Here is a 20,554-nt window from a genome sequence, read left to right as displayed (position 1 = left end):
GTTGGCCATTGTGGCTCTGGGGTGGTGGGTGGGGGAAGGGGCTCCTAACGTTCTATGTTACACGACCCCAGCAGTTGTGCCTAGCGCAGACGTCCCTGTTCAACTCCACGCAACTTCCTCAGTTGCAACTCCATACAACCTCGGTGCAACTCCACGTTACCTCGGTGCAACTTTACGTAACCTCAGAACACCTTCACGCAACCTTGCTCCAACTCCTCACAACTTCAGTGCAACTCCACACGGCCTCAGTTACAACTCCACACAACCTCGCTGCAACTCCTCCTCACAACTTCAGTGCAACTCCACGCGTTCTCTGTGCACCTCCCAAGCAACCTCGCGACATCGTACAAGGGGACAGCAAGAGGGAAGGAAGCGCATATTGCTCCTCTATCATCGGCCATTGCAGGCAGTTAACGGGACCCGGTAACACCGTAAATACTTTGACATTCACATTTGCCTTGCTGCTACTACTACAGGAATTGTGTTTGTATCAGGGGGAGTGGGGGGGGTCTCTAACGCTCTGTCTTCCAGAATCCTCTCCCTGGTCTACTCTCGCTCAAACATCAAACATCTCGGTACAGCTCCAAACCAAGGAAGCCCCAACGGGGCAGAGATCCCAGGCAGTGACGGGACAGGGAGCCAGGTCTGCAGCCTCCTACCGCTGTTACAACCCAGTCCTGGACAGGAGGGGCCAGAGAACGTCAACACCGTCCATCAGGGAGTGTCAATGTCTCTTGCTACCCACAGCTGGCAACATTATTGCTATGCAATGGTCATGAGCAGTGCTGCTAGGTAGCCACGAGTGTGAACACGGATGTTGTGGTTATCATTGTCAAGGCTGAGCGGGCGATGATGGCGATGGGCGGAATGGGAGAAACGCAACCCCCTACCACTGTTACAACCCAGTCCTGGACAGGAGAGGCCAGAGACGACCAACAGCGTCCATCAGGGAGTGTCAATGTCTCTCGCTACCCACAGCAGCAGCATTCTTCATTATCTATGGCAATGAGCCGTGCTCTGTAGCCACGCGTGAGCATCATGGAGGTTGTGTTTTATTATTGTCAAGGCTGAGTGGGTGGTGGTGGTGGTGGTGGTGGAGGTGATGGGGAATCGGACACGCTGGCATACGTTCCTGCCCCCCCAACTTTAAGAAAGATGTCTGGGCGAGTTCTCAACCCAGGTAACCGTGCGAGTCTCCGGCCCAATCCTCGGCCTTGCTCACCAAACGAGCGATTAGTTTTCGTAATTGGAAACGCGGGGAAATGTCAGGAGGACTTTGTGAAAGTTTTAATCGAGGAAAAACTTGAAACCTTTATTTGCAAATGACCACTGCATGAAGTTTCCATAATGTGACCTGAAGATTGAAATCAATGTTTTCTTACGGCTATCCTGAATATTTCCCTAAGCCAGGAAAGGGCGTTGATGGTGACATTGCTAGCGAGCGATGTGCAGTGTTGGCCATTGTGGCTCTGGGGTGGTGGGTGGGGGGAGGGGCTCCTAACGTTCTATGTTACAGGACCCCAGCAGTTGTGCCTAGCGCAGACGTCCCTGTTCAACTCCACGCAACTTCCTCAGTTGCAACTCCATACAACCTCGGTGCAACTCCACGTTACCTCGGTGCAACTTTACGTAACCTCAGAACACCTTCACGCAACCTTGCTCCAACTCCTCACAACTTCAGTGCAACTCCACACGGCCTCAGTTACAACTCCACACAACCTCGCTGCAACTCCTCCTCACAACTTCAGTGCAACTCCACACATTCTCTGTGCACCTCCCAAGCAACCGCGCGACATCGTACAAGGGGACAGCAAGAGGGAAGGAAGCGCATATTGCTCCTCTATCATCGGCCATTGCAGGCAGTTAACGGGACCCGGTAACACCGTAAATACTTTGACATTCACATTTGCCTTGCTGCTACTACTACAGGAATTGTGTTTGTATCAGGGGGAGTGGGGGGGGTCTCTAACGTTCTGTCTTCCAGAATCCTCTCCCTGGTCTACTCTCGCTCAAACATCAAACATCTCGGTACAGCTCCAAACCAAGGAAGCCCCAACGGGGCAGAGATCCCAGGCAGTGACGGGACAGGGAGCCAGGTCTGCAGCCTCCTACCGCTGTTACAATCCAGTCCTGGACAGGAGGGGGAGAGAACACCAACACCGTCCATCAGGGACTGTCAATGTCTCTTGCTACCCACAGCAGCAACATTATTACTATGAAATGGGCATGAGCAGTGTTGCAAGGTAGCCACGAGTGTGAACACGGAGGTTGTGTTTATCATTGTCAAGGCTCAGCAGGTGGTGGTGGTGAATCAGAAACGCAAGCCGATGCGCAGAGCAAGCAGCCGCACTGCTGTACGACACCAAACCAGCCCTGGGTGGAAGGCGGGAGAAGCCGTACGGCCTTTACCATCCACCAGGGAGTGTCAATGACTCTTGTACTTCCCACACGGCAACATTATTTATCAATGGCAATGAGCCTTGGCTGTGTAGCCCACGCGTGGACATACCGAGGTCGTGTTTATTGTTGTCAAGGCCGAGCGGGCGATGGGTGGAATGGGAGAAACGCAACCTCCTACCGCTGTTACAACCCAGTCCTGGACAGGAGAGGCCAGAGACGACCAACAGCGTCCTCCATCAGGGAGTGTCAATGTCTCTCGCTACCCACAGCAGCAGCATTCTTTATTATCAATGACAATGAGCCGTGCTCTGTAGCCACGCGTGAGCATCATGGAGATTGTGTTTTATTATTGTCAAGGCTGAGTGGGTGGTGGTGGTGGTGGTGATGGGGAATCGGACACGCTGGCATCCGTTCCTGCCACCCCCAACTTTGAGAAAGATGTCTCTGGGCGAGTTCTCAACCCAGGTAACCGTGCGAGTCTCCAGCCCGATCCTCGGCCTTGCTCACCAAACGAGCGATGTGGATGTCTATTTGAGGATTGTTTGACGTTTTGGTTTTCGTAATTGGCCACGCGGGGAAATGTCGGCAAGATTGTTAATTTTAAACGTGGCAAAATCTGAAACCTCAATAGTAAACCACAACGTTAAGTTTATAATCATGTGACCTGAAGATTGAAATTAATGTTTTCTTACGGCTGTCCTAAATAGTTGAGTAAGCCAGGAAAGGGCGTTGATGGTGACATTGCTAGCAAGTGGTGTGCAGTGTTGGCCTTTGGGGTGGTGGGGGGGCTCCTAACGTTCTGTTACAGGACCCCAGCAGTTGTGCCTAGCGCAGACGTCTCTGTTCAACTCTACGCAACTTCCTCGGTGCAACGCCACACGGTCTCTGCAACTCCACACAACCTCACTGCAACTCCACACAAACTCGGTCCAATTCAACGTAACCTCAGAACACCTTCACGCAACCTTGTTGCAACTTCAGTGCAACTCTACGTAACCTCAGAACAATTTCACTCAACCTTGCTCCAACTCCTCGCAACTTCAGTGCAACTCCACGCGTTCTCTGCAACTCCCAAGCAACCTCGCGACATCGTACAAGGGGACAGCAAGAGGGAAGGAATCGCAAATTGCTCCTCTATGATCGACCATTCCAGGCAGTTAACGGGACCCGGTAACACCGTAAATACTTTGACATTCACATTTGCCTTACTGCTACTGCTACTACTGCTACAGGCCTTGTGTTTGTATCAGGGGGAGTGGGGGGGGGGTCTCTAACGTTCTGTCTTCCAGAATCCTCTCCCTGGTCTACTCTCGCTCAAACATCAAACATCTCGGTACAGCTCCAAACCAAGGAAGCCCCAACGGGGCAGAGATCCCAGGCAGTAACGGGACAGGGAGCCAGGTCTGCGTCTCGATATCTCGGTTCAAGTGCAGAGGAAGGAAGTGCAAGTGGTCGAATTGGCGGTGGATACGGGCAGTTAGCGGACCTCCTGGTAACACCGCAACTCCTTTGGCCGTGCGTTTGAATTTGCCTCGCTGCTGCTACTACAGGATTTATTTGTATCGGGGTGGGGGGAGGGGCTCCTAACGTTCTGTGTTACAGGACCCCAGCAGTTGTGCCTAGCGCAGACGTCTCTGTTCAACTCCACACAGCCTCGGTGCCACTCAACGCAACCTTGATGCAACTCCAACACCGTCCATCAGGGAGTGTCAATGTCTCTTGCTACCCACAGCAACATCATTGCTATGCAATGGTCATGAGCAGTGCTGCTAGGTAGCCATGAGTGTGAACACGGAGGTTGTGTTTATCATTGTCAAGGCTGAGCGGGCGATGGTGGCGATGGGCGGAATGGGAGAAACGCAACCCCCTACCACTGTTACAACCCAGTCCTGGACAGGAGAGGCCAGAGACGACCAACAGCGTCCATCAGGGAGTGTCAATGTCTCTCGCTACCCACAGCAGCAGCATTCTTTTTTATCAATGGCAATGAGCCGTGCTCTGTAGCCACGCGTGAGCATCACGGAGGTTGTGTTTTATTATTGTCAAGGCTGAGCGGGTGGTGGTGGTGATGGGGAATCGGACACGCTTGCATCCGTTTCTGCCACCCGCAACTTTGAGAAAGATGTCTGGGCAAGTTCTCAACCCAGGTAACCGTGCCAGTCTCCGGCCCAATCCTCGGCCTTGCTCATCAATCGAGCGATTAGTTTTCGTAATTGGAAACGCGGGGAAAAGTTGTCAGGAGGAAGTTGAAAGTGTTAATGTAGGCAAAACTTGAAACCTTCATTTACAAATAACCACAGCATGAAGTTTACTTATGGTGACCTGAAGATTGAAATCAATGTTTTCTTACACTATCCTGAATATTTCGCTAAGCCAGGAAAGGGCGTTTATGGTGACATTGCTAGCGAGCGGTGTGCAGTGTTGGCCATTGTGGCTCTGCAGTGGTGGGTGGGGGGAGGGGCTCCTAACGTTCTATGTTACAGGACCCCAGCAGTTGTGCCTAGCGCAGACGTCTCTGTTCAACTCCACGCAACTTCCTCGGTGCAACTCCACGTTACCTCAGTGCAACTCCACACAACCTCGGTGCAACTCCACGTTACCTCAGAACACCTTCACGCAACCTTGCTCCAACTCCTCGCAACTTCAGTGCAACTCCACACGTTCTCTGTGCAACTCCCAAGCAACCTCGCGACATCGTACAAGGGGACAGCAAGAGGGAAGGAAGCGCAAATTGTTCCTCTATCATCGGCCATTCCAGGCAGTTAACGGGACCCGGTAACACCGTAAATACTTTGACATTCACATTTGCCTTGCTGCTAATACTACTACTACTACAGGCCTTGTGTTTGTATCGGGGAGTGGGGGGGGGCTCTCTAACGTTGTCTTCCAGAATCCTCTCCCTGGTCTACTCTCGCTCAAACATCAAACATCTCGGTACAGCTCCAAACCAAGGAAGCCCCAACGGGGCAGAGATCCCAGGCAGTGACGGGACAGGGAGCCAGGTCTGCGTCTTTGATGTCTCGGTTCAACTCCACGCGGCTTCGTGTTGTTGCAAGCGGAGTGGAGGGCGTGCAGATGTCTGGGGCGTCGTCGGGAGAATCCAGGCCGTTAACGGGACACCTGGTAAAGTTAAAACGCCGTTGCCATTCGCATTATCAACGACTACTTCAGGCTTTGCATTCGTATCGGAGTTGGGGAGTTGGGGGGGGGGGGTCGTCTTAACACCGTGTCTTCCAGAATCCCTCGCGTCTCCTGCGTCCTCGCGATTCCAGCAAAGAGGAGGAAGAGATCATCGGTGAATCCAGGCAGTGGCAAGAGCTCAAGTCTGATATACACAGACGTCTCTCTCGCTTCGAGCTCCCCACACCCTCTCGTGCGTCCCGTAAAGGAAGTGCGGATGTCTGGGGCGTCGTCGGGAAAACCCAGGCAGTTAACGGACCTCCTGGTAACACCGCAACTCCTTTAGCCGCGCGTTTGAATTTGCCTCGCTGATGCTACTACAGGATTTGTTTGTATCGGGGAGGGGGAGCGGCTCCTAACGTTCTGTGTTACAGGACCCCAGCAGTTGTGCCTAGCGCAGACGTCTCTGTTCAACTCCACGCAATTCCTTACTGGAACTCCACAGCCTCGTGGCCACTCAACGCAACCTTGATGCAACGTCAACACCGCCCATCAGGGAGTGTCAATGTCTCTTGCTACCCACAGCAGCAACATTATTGCTATGAAATGGTCATGAGCAGTGCCGCTAGGTAGCCACGAGTGTGAACACGGAGGTCGTGTTTATCATTGTCAAAGCCGAGCGGACGATGGTGGCGATGGGCGGAATGGGAGAAACGCAACCCCCTACTGCTGTTACAACCCAGTCCTGGACAGGAGAGGCCAGAGACGACCAACAGCGTCCATCAGGGGGTGTCAATGTGTTGCACACTCGAAATGAAGGGCATGGGCAAGTGCTCCAAATCGAGGGCAAGTGCTCCAAATCGAGGGCAAGCACATTTATTGTGGTTAATCTGTAATCTTGTGAAGAACAGCACCGTCACTCTGTAAAATGCACCAACACGTGTGTCACATACAGCATTTCTTCCGAGTCGCCATTAACCATGTGGCGGGTTTACAAGCGCGGTTAATCATTCACAGTTTTCTCTTACACCCAATTCTACTACTGATAAACCATCTTTGTCTTTGACAATCACATTTGCACATCACTATTCCAATATTACTTTAATCCTAAGCTGTATGTCTATCTATACCATCCACTTATCTCGGTGTCTTACACCCATTATATGTACTGTATGTGTACAGTATACGTACTGTATATCACCATTGTACATCTTACTATTTACATGTGTTCTATTCTCAATAGCATTGCAAGTAGTCATACTCTGGGTACATGGGCATGGTTATAGACTAAACAGTATTAGAGTTAAAGAATTACAATGACAGTAGGTAATTACAGTGCATCATCCCTTTACAATGCACAGTGCTAAAACCCCTCTAATTGCATATATCACAAACGAACAATTCAAAGCCAAGCTTAACGTCTAGAACAAGTCTAGAACAAGTCTAGAACATTTATATAACGATCAAAAACAACCGTTGGGTACTTTACCTGTAAAATGCACCAACACGTGTGTCACACAGCAGTTCTTCCGAGTCGCCATTAACCATGTGGCGGGTTTACAAGCGCGGTTAATCATTAACCCTGCCAGCCACCTACAGGCCCAACTCAGTCATCACATGCTGCTGTACAGACACGCACTAATGCACCGCACAGCACATCAGGACGTTCATAGAACGACACTTTTACTCCCTTGCTGCACAAGGATATAATTAAAAGAGTGGTCCCTTCTTAATGTGCCACAAATGTCTCTCGCTACCCACAGCAGCAGCATTCTTTATTATCAATGGCAATGAGCCGTGCTCTGTAGCCACGCGTGAGCATCATGGAGGTTGTGTTTTATTATTGTCAAGGCTGAGCGGGTGGTGGTGGTGGTGATGGGGAATCGGACACGCTGGCATCCGTTCCTGCCACCCCCAACTATGAGAAAGATGTCTCTGGGCGAGTTCTCAACCCAGGTAACAGTGCGAGTCTCCGTCCCGATCCTCGGACTTGCTCACCAAACGAGCGATGTGGATGTCTACTTGAACACCAGAGGAACATTAAATTCTCCCAAACGCAGCTGTCGGCAGTGGCTGAGCTCGTTTGCCGACAAGGACATTCAATTGATTTTGATAACGTTGAAGTGTTAAGCGGAGCTAGTTATTACAGGCCAAGATTAGTTGGAGAATAAATTTGAATTGAGAAGAATTCAAATAATTTCAACCCGCTGTGATCGCAACAGGCTCGGCGCAGCCTGGAAGCGTCTTAAATCTCGACTTGAAGCTTTCGCGACTGCAGGAATTAATATTCTTTGGGTCATTTGGTAAAGCCACGTGACTTTACCGAAAGACCCAAAGAATATGGAAGCATATAATTAAGTAATACTCGACGCACTTTGCAATTGCTTACAGGTGAATCGCGTGCTAAGCGGCTGATTACTGATCTATTACTTGATTGCATAGACCCCCGCCTCTGATCTAGAATCCTGATGGGGTTCAACAACGATGGCACGGTTATCCTTTCACTATTTAAGACCAGACGCAGGTGGACGGTTTCATTATTCTGGCAAATTTACCCGAAGGTGCCGGATGTGATTTGCAGCGAAACGTCACGCTACCCAGATTTTGTAAATGTTGTGGATCCGCTCTGCAACACACCGGCGGGCTAAAGTGGTGAACTATTTTGTCTCTTGTCAACGTGACACATCTTTTTACTGATTGGCCGTGTCGGGTGGTGGAGGGTTGCGACACATTTATAAATAACGCGATCTTACGCAAAAACGCCTTCACCGTGAATCATCGTGGTCCCGAAAGCGTGCGACGTGTTAGACCGAGGTTTGATGAATTGAACTTTTGCCGTTCATAATTGAACACGCGGGGAAAAGTTGTCAGGAGGACTTTGTGAAAGTTTTAATCGAGGCAAAACTTGAAACCTTTATTTGCAAATAACCACAGCGTGAAGTTTACGTCACGTGACCTGAAGATGAAATCAATGTTTTCTTACGACTCTCCTGAATATTTCCCTAAGCCACGACAGGGCGTTGATGGTGACATTGCTAGCGAGCGGTGTGCAGTGTTGGCCATTGTGGCTCTGGGGTGGTGGGTGGGGGGAGGGGCTCCTAACGTTCTATGTTACAGGACCCTAGCAGTTGTGCCTAGCGCAGACGTCTCTGTTCAACTCCACGCAACTTCCTGAGTTGCAACTCCACACGGCCTCAGTTGCAACTCCTCCACACAACCTCGCTGCAACTCCTCTACACAACCTCGGTGCAACTCCACGTTACCTCGGTGCAACTCTACGTAACCCCAGAACAATATCATTCAACCTTGCTCCAACTCCTCGCAACTTCAATGCAACTCCACGCGTTCTCTGAGCAACTCCCAAGCAACCTCGCGACATCGTACAAGGGGACAGCAAGAGGGAAGGAAGCGCAAATTGCTCCTCTATCATCGGCCATTCCAGGCAGTTAACGGGACCCGGTAACACCGTAAATACTTTGACATTCACATTTGCCTTGCTACTACTGCTACAGGCCTTGTGTTTGTATCGGGGGGAGTGGGGGGGGGTCTCTAACGTTCTGTCTTCCAGAATCCTCTCCCTGGTCTACTCTCGCTCAAACATCAAACATCTCGGTACAGCTCCAAACCAAGGAAGCCCCAACGGGGCAGAGATCCCAGGCAGTGACGGGACAGGGAGCCAGGTCTGCGTCTTTGATGTCTCGGTTCAACTCCAGGCGGCTTCGTGTTGTACACGCGGAGTGGAGGGCGTGCAGATGTCTGGGGCGTCGTCGGGAGAATTCAGGCCGTTAACGGGACACCTGGTAAAGTTAAAACGCCGTTGCCTTTCGCATTATCAACGACTACTTCAGGCTTTGCGTTCGTATCGGAGTTGGGGAGTTGGGGGGGGTCGTCTTAACACCGTGTCTTCCAGAATCCCTCGCGTCTCCTGCGTCCTTGCAATGCCAGCAAAGAGGGGGATGTGAGATCATCGGTGAATCCAGGCAGTGGCAAGAGCTCAAGTCTGATTTACACAGACGTCTCTCACTCTTCGAGCTCCACACAAACCCTCTCGTGCGTCCCGTGAAGGAAGTGCGGATGTCTGGGGCGTCGTTGGGAAAACCCAGGCAGTTAACGGACCTCCTGGTAACACCGCAGCTCCTGGGCCATCCGTTGCTTTCAAGTTTGACTGTGGCAGTTGGGGGAGGGGGGGGGGGGGTTCCTTTAACGCTGCAACCTGCAGACTCCTCCACCAGTCTACTCGCGGAGGAGGCCCAAGGTCTGCGTCCGTCGGCGATTCCAGGCGGTTGTACCGGTACCTGGCGACACCACAAATACTTTGGCGTCTGTTTTAATGGGCCTAGCTAATACCAGAGTTGTGATTGTATCGGCAGTAGGCAAGGGGGGGTACTCTAACCTGTCTTCCAGAATCCTCCCCGGGTCTACTCTCCTACTCACTTTGAACATCATCTCAACATCTCGGTACAGCTCCAAACCAAGGAATCCCCAACGGGGCAGAGATCCCAGACAGTGACAGGACAGGGAGCCAGGTCTACGTCTTTGATGTCTCGGTTCAAGTGCAGAGGAAGGAAGTGCAAACGGTGGAATCGGCGGTGGATACGGGCAGTTAGCGGACCTCCTGGTAACACCGCAACTCCTTTGGCCGTGCGTTTGAATTTGCCTCGCTGCTACTACTACCACAGGATTTGTTTGTATCGGCGAGGGGGGGGGGCTCCTAACGTTCTGTGTTACAGGACCCCAGCAGTTGTGCCTAGCGCAGACGTCTCTGTTCAACTCCACGCAACTTCCTCAGTAGCAACTCCACACTGCCTCAGTGCAACTCCTCCACACAACCTCGGTGCAACTCCACGTTACCTCGGTGCAACTCTACGTAACCTCAGAACACCTTCACGTAACCTTGCTCCAACTCCTCACAACTTCAGTGCAACTCCACACGTTCTCTGTGCAACTCCCAAGCAACCTCGCGACATCGTACAAGGGGACAGCAAGAGGGAAGGAAGCGCAAATTGCTCCTCTATCATCGGCCATTCCAGGCAGTTAACGGGACCCGGTAACACCGTAACTACTTTGACATTCACATTTGCCTTGCTACTACTACTACTACAGGCCTTGTGTTTGTATCGGGGGGAGTGGGGGGGGTCTCTAACGTTCTGTCTTCCAGATTCCTCTCCCTGGTCTACTCTCGCTCAAACATCAAACAATTCCTTACTGGAACTCCACACAGCCTCGGTGCTACTCAACGCAACCTTGATGCAACTCCAACACCGTCCATCAGGGAGTGTCAATTTCTCTTGCTACCCACAGCGGCAACATTATTACTTTGAAATGGTCATGAGCAGTGCTGCTAGGTAGCCACGAGTGTGAACACGGAGGTTGTGTTTATCATTGTCAAGGCCGAGCGGGTGATGGTGGCGATGGGCGGAATGGGAGAAACGCAACCCCCTACCGCTGTTACAAGCCAGTCCTGGACAGGAGAGGCCAGAGACGACCAACAGCGTCCATCGGGGAGTGTCAATGTCTCTCGCCACCCACAGCAGCAGCATTCTTTATTATCAATGGCAATGAGCCGTGCTGTGTAGCCACGCGTGAGCATCATGGAGGTTCTGTTTTATTATTGTCAAGGCTGAGCGGGTGGTGGTGGTGATGGGGAATCGGACACGCTGGCATCCGTTCCTGCCACCCCCAACTTTGAGAAAGATGTCTCTGGGCGAGTTCTCAACCCAGGTAACCGTGCGAGTCTCCGGCCCGATCCTCGGCCTTGCTCACGAAACGAACGATTAGTTTTCGTAATTGGAAACGCGGGGAAAAGTTGTTAGGAGGACGTTGAAAGTTTTAATCGAGTCGATACTTGAAACCTTAATTTACAAATGACCACAGCATGAAGTTTACGTAATGTGACCTGAAGATTGAAATCAATGTTTTCTTACGGTTATCCTGAATATTTCGCTAAGCCAGGAAAGGGTGTTGATGGTGACATTGCTAGCGAGCAGTGTTGGCCATTGTGGCTCTGGGGTGGTGGGGGGGGGGGGCTCCTAACGTTCTGTGTTACAGGACCCCAGCAGTTGTGCCTAGCGCAGACGACTCTGTTCAACTCCACACAACTTCCTCAGTTGCAACTCCTCAACCTCGCTGCAACTCCTCCACACAACCTCGGTGCAACGCCACGTTACCTCGGTGCAACTTTACGTAACCTCAGAACACCTTCACGCAACGTTGCTCCAACTCCTCGCAACTTCAGTGCAACTCCACACGTTCTCTGTGCAACTCCCATGCAACCTCGCAACATCGTACAAGCGGACAGCAAGAGGGAAGGAAGCGTAAATTGCTCCTCTATCATCGGCCATTCCAGGCAGTTAACGGGACCCGGTAACACTGTAAATACTTTGACATTCACATTTGCCTTGCTACTACTACAGGCCTTGTGTTTGTATCAGGGGGAGTGGGGGGGGTCTCTAACGTTCTGTCTTCCAGAATCCTCTCCCTGGTCTACTCTCGCTCAAACATCAAACATCTCGGTACAGCTCCAAACCAAGGAAGCCCCAACGGGGCAGAGATCCCAGGCAGTGACGGGACAGGGAGCCAGGTCTGTGTCTCGATGTCTCGGTTCAAGTGCAGAGGAAGGAAGTGCAAACGGTCGAATCGGCGGTGGATACGGGCAGTTAGCGGACCTCCTGGTAACACCGCAACTCCTTTGGCCGTGCGTTTGAATTTGCCTCGCTGCTGCTACCCCAGGATTTGTATCGGGGGTGGGGGGGGAGGGGCTCCTAACGTTCTATGTTACAGGACCCCAGCAGTTGTGCCTAGCACAGACGTCTCTGTTCAACTCCACTCAACTTCCTTACTGGAACTCCACACAGCCTCGGTGCTACTCAACGCAACCTTGATGCAACTCCAACACCGTCCATCAGGGAGTGTCAATGTCTCTTTCTACCCACAGCGGGAACATTATTACTATGCAATGATCATGGGCAGTGCTGCTAGGTAGCCACGAGTGTGAACACGGAGGTTGTGTTTATCATTGTCAAGGCTGAGCGGGTGATGGTGGTGGTGATGATGATGGGGAATCGGACACGCTGGCATCCGTTCCCGCCACCCCCAACTTTGAGAAAGATGTCTCTGGCCGAGTTCTCAACCCAGGTAACCGTGCGAGTCTCCGGCCCAATCCTCGGCCTTGCTCACCAAACGAGCGATGTGGATGTTTTACTTGAACACCAGAGGAACATTAAATTCTCCCAAACGCAGCTGTCGGCAGTGGCTGAGCTCGCTTGCCATCAAGGAGATTCAATTGATTTTGATAACGTTGAAGTGTTACGCGGAACTAATTATTACTGGCCAAGATTAGTTGGAGAATAACAGACTCGGCGCAGCCTGGAAGCGTCTTAAATCTCGACCTTGAAGCTTTCGTGACTGCAGGAATTAATATTCTTTGGGTCATTTGGTAAAGCCACGTGACTTTGCCGAAAGACCCAAAGAATATGGAAGCGTATAATTAAGTAATACACAACACACTTTGCAATTGCTTACAGGTCAGTGACATGCTAAGTTGCTGATTACTGATCTATTACTTGATTGCATATACCCCCGCCTCTGATCTCGAATCCTGATGGGGTTCAACAACGATGACATGGTCATCCTGCGCTATTTAAGACCAGAAGCAAGTGGGTGGTTTCACTATTCTGGCAAATTTGCCCGAAGGCGCCGGATGTGATTTGCAGTGAAATGTCACGCTAACCAGGTTGTCAATGTTGTGGATCCACTCTGCAACATACCGGCGGGCTAAAGTGGTGAACTATTTTGTCTCTTGTCAACGTGACACATTTTTTTACTGATTGGCCGTGTCGGGTGGTGGAGGGTTGCGACACATAAATAACGCGATCTGACACAAACACCTTCACCGTGAGTCATCGTGGTCGCGAAAGCGTGCGACGTGTTAGACCGAGGTTTGATAAATTGAACTTTTGGCGTTCATAATTGAACACGCGGGGAAAAGTTGTCGGCAGGACTTTGAAAGTTTTAATCGAGGCAAAACTTGAAACCTTTATTTGCAAATGAACACAGCATGAAGTTTACGTCATGTGAGCTGAAGATTGAAATCAATGTTTTCTTTGGACTATCCTGAATATTTCCCTAAGCCAGGAAAGGGCGTTGATGGTGACATTGCTAGCGAGCGGTGTGCAGTGTTGGCCATTGTGGCTCTGGGGTGGTGGGTGGGGGGGGGGTGCTCCTAACGTTCTATGTTACAGGACCCCAGCAGTTGTGCCTAGCGCAGACGTCTCTGTTCAACTCCACACAACTTCCTCAGTAGCAACTCCACACTGCCTCAGTGCAACTCCTCCACACAACCTCGGTGCAACTCCACGTTACCTCGGTGCAACTCTACGTAACCTCAGAACACCTTCACGTAACCTTGCTCCAACTCCTCACAACTTCAGTGCAACTCCACACGTTCTCTGTGCAACTCCCAAGCAACCTCGCGACATCGTACAAGGGGACAGCAAGAGGGAAGGAAGCGCAAATTGCTCCTCTCATCGGCCATTCCAGGCAGTTAACAGGACCCGGTAACACCGTAAATACTTTGACATTCACATTTGCCTTGCTACTACTACTACTACAGGCCTTGTGTTTGTATCAGGGGGAGTGGGGGGGGGGGGGTCTCTAACGTTCTGTCTTCCAGAATCCTCTCCCTGGTCTACTCTCGCTCAAACATCAAACATCTCGGTACAGCTCCAAACCAAGGAAGTCTCAACGGGGCAGAGATCCCAGGCAGTGACGGGACAGGGAGCCAGGTCTGCGTCTTTGATGTCTCGGTTCAAGTGCAGAGGAAGGAAGTGCAAACGGTGGAATCGGCGGTGGATACGGGCAGTTAGCGGACCTCCTGGTAACACCACAACTCCTTTGGCCGTGCGTTTGAATTTGCCTCGCTGCTGCTGCTACTACAGGATTTGTTTGTATCGGGGAGGGGGGAGGGGCTCCTAACGTTCTATGTTACAGGACCCCAGCAGTTGTGCCTAGCGCAGACGTCTCTGTTCAACTCCACGCAATTCCTTACAGGAACTCCACACAGCCTCGCTGCTACTCAACGCCATCAGGGAGTGTCAATGTCTCTTGCTACCCACAGCGGCAACATTATTACTATGCAATGGTCATGAGCAGTGCTGCTAGGTAGCCACGAGTGTGAACACGGAGGTCGTGTTTATCATTGTCAAGGCTGAGCGGGTGATGGAGTCGATGGGCGGAATGGGAGAAACGCAACCCCCTACCGCTGTTACAACCCAGTCCTGGACAGGAGAGGCCAGGGACGACCAACAGTGTCCATCAGGGAGTGTCAATGTCTCTCGCTACCCACAGCAGCAGCATTCTTTATCAATGGCAATGAGCCGTGCTCTGTAGCCACGCGTGAGCATCATGGAGGTTGTGTTTTATTATTGTCAAGGCTGAGCGGGTGGTGGTGGTGATGGGGAATCGGACACGCTGGCATCCGTTCCTGCCACCCCCAACTTTGAGAAAGATGTCTCTGGGCGAGTTCTCAACCCAGGTAACCGTGCGAGTCTCCGTCCCGATCCTCGGCCTTGCTCACTAAACGAGCGATGTGGATGTCTACTTGAACACCAGAGGAACATTAAATTCTCCCAAAGGCAGCTGTCGGCAGTGGCTGAGCTCGCTTGCCGACAAGGACATTCAATTGATTTTGATAACGTTGAAGTGTTACGCGGAGCTAGTCATTAATGGCCAAGATTAGTTGGAGAATAAATTTGAATTGAGAACAATTCAAATAATTTCAACCCGCTGTGATCACAACAGGCTCGGCGCAGCCTGGAAGCGTCTTACATCTCGACCTTGAAGCTTTCGTGACTGCAGGAATTAATATTCTTTGGGTCATTCGGTAAAGCCACGTGACTTTACCGAAAGACCCAAAGAATATGGAAGCGTATTATTAAGTAATACTCAACGCACTTTGCAATTGCTTACAGATGAGTTGCGTGCTAAGTTGCTTATTACTGATCTATTACTTGATTGCATTTACCCCCGCCTATGATCTCGAATCCTGATGGGGTTCAACAACGATGACATGGTCATCCTTTCACTATTTAAGACCAGACGCAGGTGGACGGTTTCACTATTCTGGCAAATTTGCCCGAAGGTGCCGGATGTGATTTGCAGTGAAACGTCACGCTAACCAGACTTTGTAAATGTTGTGGATCCGCTCTTCAACACACCGGCGGGCTAAAGTGGTGAACTATTTTGTCTCTTGTCAACGTGACACATCTTTTTACTGATTGGCCGTGTCGGGTGGTGGAGGGTTGCGACACATTTATAAATAACGCGATCTGACACAAAAACACCTTCACCGTGAATCATCGTGGTCGCGAAAGCGTGCGACGTGTTAGACCGAGGTTTGATGAATTGAACTTTTGGCGTTCATAATTGAACACGCGGGGAAAAGTTGTCGGCAGGACTTTGTTAAAGTTTTAATCGAGGCAAAACTTGAAACCTTTGTTTGCAAATGAACACAGCATGAAGTTTACGTCATGTGAGCTGAAGATTGAAATAAATGTTTTCTTACGACTATCCTGAATATTTCCCTAAGCCTGGAAAGGGCGTTGATGGTGACATTGCTAGCGAGCGGTGTGCAGTGTTGGCCATTGTGGCTCTGGGGTGGTGGGTGGGGGGGGGGGTGCTCCTAACGTTCTATGTTACAGGACCCCAGCAGTTGTGCCTAGCGCAGACGTCTCTGTTCAACTCCACACAACTTCCTCAGTAGCAACTCACACGGCCTCAGTGCAACTCTTCCACACAACCTCGGTGCAACTCCACGTTACCTCGGTGCAACTCTACGTAACCTCAGAACACCTTCACGCAACCTTGCTCCAACTCCTCGCAACTTCAGTGCAACTCCACACGGCCTCAGTTACAACTCCACACACCCTCGCTGCAACTCCTCCACACAACCTCGGTGCAACTCCACGTAACCTCGGTACAACTCCACGTAACCTCGGAACAATTTCATTCAACCTTGCTCCAACCCCTTGCAGCTCCAGTGCCATCCGTTGCTTTCAAGTTTGGGACTGGGACTTGGGGGAGGGTGGGGGGGGTCTCTAATTCGCTGTCTTCTAGAATTCCCATCCAGCGTCTCTTGACTCAACATTCCCGCCAGAGCTCCTCCAAGCAAGTCTCTCACGTGGTCACAGCCCCCTACCGCTGTTACAACCCAAGTCCTGGACAGGGGAGGCTTGAGAAAACCAACACCGTCAGGGAGTGTCAATGTCTCTTGCTACCCACAGCAGCAACATTATTACTATGAAATGGTCATGAGCAGTGCTGCTAGGTAGCCACGAGTGTGAACACGGAGGTTGTGTGTATCATTGTCAAGGCTGAGCGGGTGGTGGCGATGGGGAATCGGACACGCTGGCATCCGTTCCTGCCACCCCCAACTTTGAGAAAGATGTCTGGGCAAGTTCTCAACCCAGGTAACCGTGCGAGTCTCCGGCCCGATCCTCGGCCTTGCTCATCAATTGAGCGATTAGTTTTCGTAATTGGAAACGCAGGGAATCGTTGTCAGGAGGACGTTGAAAGTTTTAATGGAGGCAAAACTTGAAACCTTCATTTACAAATAACCACAGCATGAAGTTTACGTAATGTGACCTGAAGATTGAAATCAATGTTTTCTTACGGCTATCCTGAATATTTCCCTAAGCCAGGAAAGGGCGTTGATGGTGACATTGCTAGCGAGCGGTGTGCAGTGTTGGCCATTGTGGCTCTGGGGTGGTGGGTGGGGGGAGGGGCTCCTAACGTTCTGTGTTACAGGACCCCAGCAGTTGTGCCTAGCGCAGACGTCTCTGTTCAACTCAACTCAACTTCCTCAGTTGCAACTCCTCCACACAACCTCGCTGCAACTCCTCTACACAACCTCCGTGCAACTTTACGTAACCTCAGAACACCTTCACGCAACCTTGCTCCAACTCCTCGCAACTTCAGTGCAACTCCACGTTCTCTGTGCACCTCCCAAGCAACCTCGCGACATCGTACAAGGGGACAGCAAGAGGGAAGGAAGCGCAAATTGCTCCTCTATCATCGGGCATTCCAGGCAGTTAACGGGACCTGGTAACACCGTAAATACTTTGACATTCACATTTACCTTGCTGCTGCTACTACTACAGGCCTTGTGTTTGTATCAGGGGGGAGTGGGGGGGTACTCTAACGTTCTGTCTTCCAGAATCCTCCCCGGGTCTACTCTCCTTTTATCTTTGAACATCATCTCAACATCTCGGTACAGCTCCAAACCAAGGAAGCCCCAACGGGGCAGAGATCCCAGGCAGTGACGGGACAGGGAGCCAGGTCTGCGTCTTTGATGTCTCGGTTCAAGTGCAGAGGAAGGAAGTGCAAACGGTCGAATCGGCGGTGGATACGGGCAGTTAGCGGACCTCCTGGTAAAACTGCAACTCCTTTGGCCGTGCGTTTGAATTTGCCTCGCTGCTGCTACTACTACAGGATTTGTTTGTATCGGGGAGGGGCTCCTAACGTTCTGTGTTACAGGATCCCAGCAGTTGTGCCTAGCGCAGACGTCTCTGTTCAACTCCACGCAATTCCTTACTGGAACTCCACACAGCCTCGGTGCTACTCAACGCCACCAGGGAGTGTCCAATGTCTCTTGCTACCCACAGCAGCAACATTATTACAATGCAATGGTCATGAGCAGTGCTGCTAGGTAGCCACAAGTGTGAACACGGAGGTCGTGTTTATCGTTGTCAAGGCTGAGCGGGTGATGGTGACGATGGGCGGAATGGGAGAAACGCCAACCCCCTACCGCTGTTACAACCCAGTCCTGGACAGGAGAGGCCAGGGACGACCAACAGCGTCCATCAGGGAGTGTCAATGTCTCTCGCTACCCACAGCAGCAGCATTCTTTATTATCAATGGCAATGAGCCGTACTCTGTAGCCACGCGTGAGCATCATGGAGGTTGTGTTTTATTATTGTCAAGGCTGAGAGGGTGGTGGTGGTGATGGGGAATCGGACACGCTGGTAACCGTGCGAGTCTCCGGCCCGATCCTCGGCCTTGCTCACCAAACGAGCGATGTGGATGTCTATTTGAGGTTTGTTTGACGTTTTGGTTTTCGTAATTGGCCACGCGGGGAAATGTCGGCAAGATTGTTAATTTTAAACGTGGCATAATCTGAAACCTCAATAGTAAACCACAACGTTAAGTTTATGTAATGTGACCTGAAGATTGAAATTAATGTTTTCTTACGTCTGTCCCGAAATAGTTGCGTAACCAGGAAAGGGCGTTGATGGTGACATTGCTAGCAAGTGGTGTGCAGTGTTGGCCATTGTGGCTCTGGTGGGTGGGGGGAGGGGCTCCTAACGTTCTATGTTACAGGACCCCAGCAGTTGTGCCTAGCGCAGACGTCTCTGTTCAACTCCACGCAACTTCCTCAGTTGCAACTCCTCGCAACTTCAGTGCATCTCCACACGTTCTCTGTGCAACTCCCAAGCAACCTCGCGACATCGTACAAGGGGACAGCAAGAGGGAAGGAAGCGCAAATTGCTCCTCTATCATCGGCCATTCCAGGCAGTTAACGGGACCCGGTAACACCGTAAATACTTTGACATTCACATTTGCCTTGCTACTACTGCTACAGGAATTGTGTTTGTATCAGGGGGGAGTGGGGGGGGGGGGTCTCTAACGTTCTGTCTTCCAGAATCCTCTCCCTGGTCTACTCTCGCTCAAACATCAAACATCTCGGTACAGCTCCAAACCAAGGAAGCCCCAACGGGGCAGAGATCCCAGGCAGTGACGGGAAAGGGAGCCAGGTCTGCGTCTTTGATGTCTCGGTTCAACTCCACGCGGCTTCATGTTGTTGCAAGCGGAGTGGAGGGCGTGCAGATGTCTGGGGCGTCGTCGGGAGAATCCAGGCCGTTAACGGGACACCTGGTAAAGTTAAAACGCCGTTGCCATTCGCATTATCAACGACTACTTAAGGCTTTGCGTTCCTATCGGAGTTGGGGAGGGGGGGGGGGGTCGTCTTAACACCGTGTCTTCCAGAATCCCTCGCGTCTCCTGCGTCCTCGCGATGCCAGCAAAGAGGGGGATGTGAGATCATCGGTGAATCCAGGCAGTGGCAAGAGCTCAAGTCTGATTTACACAGACGTCTCTCTCGCTTCGAGCTCCACGCAAACCCTCTCGTGCGTCCCGTGAAGGAAGTGCGGATGTCTGGGGCGTCGTCGGGAAAACCCAGGCAGTTAACGGACCTCCTGGTAAAACCGCAGCTCCTGGGCCATCCGTTGCTTTCAAGTTTGTTGACTGTGGCAGTTGGGGGAGGGGGGGGTTCCTTTAACGCTGCAACCTGCAGACTCCTCCACCCGTCTACTCGCGGAGGAGGCCCAAGGTCTTCGTCCGTCCGGCGATTCCAGGCGGTTGTACCGGTACCTGGCGACACCACAAATATTTTGGCGTCTGTTTTAATTGGCCTAGCTCCTACCGTAGTTGTGTTTGTGTAGGCTGGGGGGTGGGGTACTCTAACGTTCTGTCTTCCAGAATCCTCCCCGGGTCTACTCTCCTACTCGCTTTGAACATCATCTCAACATCTCGATACAGCTCCAAACCAAGGAAGCCCCAACGGGGCAGAGATCCCAGGCAGTGACGGGACAGGGAGCCAGGTCTGCGTCTTTGATGTCTCGGTTCAAGTGCAGAGGAAGGAAGTGCAAACGGTCGAATCGGCGGTGGATACGGGCAGTTAGCGGACCTCCTGGTAACACCGCAACTCCTTTGAATTTGCCTCGCTGCTGCTACTACTACAGGATTTGTTTGTATCGGGGAGGGGGGAGGGGCTCCTAACGTTCTGTGTTACAGGACCCCAGCAGTTGTGCCTAGCGCAGATGTCTCTGTTCAACTCCACGCAATTCCTTACTGGAACTCCACACGGCCTCGGTGCTACTCAACGCAGCCTTGATGCAACGTCAACACCGTCCATCAGGGAGTGTCAATGTCTCTTGTTACCCACAACAGCAACATGACTATGCAATGGTCATGAGCAGTG

General features: G+C 51.5%; 1 protein-coding gene across 3 annotated transcripts in view; it reads left to right on the top strand.

Moving 5' to 3' along the window:
- Positions 1 to 20,554, top strand: part of LOC142908304 (uncharacterized) — a 66,448-nt gene that overhangs the window by 18,415 nt on the left and 27,479 nt on the right. For all 3 annotated transcript variants that reach the window (XM_076058819.1, XM_076058820.1, XM_076058818.1), the window contains one exon: positions 2,268 to 2,297. The gene's annotated coding sequence lies outside the window, so the exon portion shown is untranslated. The remainder of the gene's footprint in view (positions 1 to 2,267; positions 2,298 to 20,554) is intronic.

This window comes from Petromyzon marinus (genome assembly GCF_048934315.1).
Source record: "Petromyzon marinus isolate PM22_M1 ecotype Great Lakes invasive population chromosome 78 unlocalized genomic scaffold, UKy_Petmar_22M1.pri1.0 chr78_unloc.2, whole genome shotgun sequence".
In the NCBI taxonomy this organism is placed as follows: domain Eukaryota; kingdom Metazoa; phylum Chordata; class Hyperoartia; order Petromyzontiformes; family Petromyzontidae; genus Petromyzon; species Petromyzon marinus.
Note: the sequence above shows the minus strand (reverse complement) of the source record. Positions and strands in the feature narration are given on the sequence as shown.